Source organism: Haliaeetus leucocephalus, unplaced genomic scaffold, assembly GCF_000737465.1.
Source record: "Haliaeetus leucocephalus isolate CR32 unplaced genomic scaffold, Haliaeetus_leucocephalus-4.0 Scaffold565, whole genome shotgun sequence".
NCBI lineage: Eukaryota > Metazoa > Chordata > Aves > Accipitriformes > Accipitridae > Haliaeetus > Haliaeetus leucocephalus.
This window is the reverse complement of record NW_010973001.1, coordinates 1223-1759: the sequence shown is the minus strand read 5'-3', so window position 1 is coordinate 1759 and position 537 is coordinate 1223. Positions and strand designations below refer to the sequence as shown.

Sequence of the window (537 nt, the reverse complement as noted above, 5' to 3'; positions counted from 1 at the left end):
CGGGGCTTAATGCTCCATAGTCCTAAAATTGTTGGGGGCGGGACTCAGCACCCCAGGGGCGGGTCCTCCCAGCCGAGAAGGCAGAGCCAAGCCAGGGGGTGTGTCCTTCTGGCCTGGGGGCGGGGCTTATTCCATCAGGGGGCGGGGCTAAATGCCTCATAGCCCTAAACTTGCCAATGATGGGACTCAGCACCCCATGGGCGTGTCTTCCCAGCCCAGAGGGCGGAGCCAAGCCAGAGGGGTGTGTCCTTCTGGCCTGGGGGCGGGGCTAAATGCTCTATAGGCCTAAACTTGCTGTGGGCGGGACTTGGCATCCTGGGGGCGGGTCTTCCCACCCCAGGAGGCGGAGCCAAGCCAGAGGGGTGTGTCCTTCTGGCCTGGGGGCGGGGCTTATTCCATCAGGGGGCAGGGCTAAATGCTCCATAGCCCTAAACTTGCCAATGACAGGACTCAGCATTGGGTGGGCGGGTCTTCCCAGCCCAGAAGGCGGAGCCAAGCCAAAGGGGTGTGTCTTTCTGGCTTGGGGGCGGGGCTTAC

The 537-nt window shown here is 63.1% G+C and overlaps 1 protein-coding gene across 1 annotated transcript in view; it reads right to left on the bottom strand.

The window, feature by feature from the left end:
• Positions 1-537, bottom strand: part of LOC104838040 (dual specificity tyrosine-phosphorylation-regulated kinase 1B-like) — a gene marked incomplete at both ends in the record, with an annotated part of 3777 nt that overhangs the window by 2376 nt on the left and 864 nt on the right. The window lies entirely within an intron of this gene.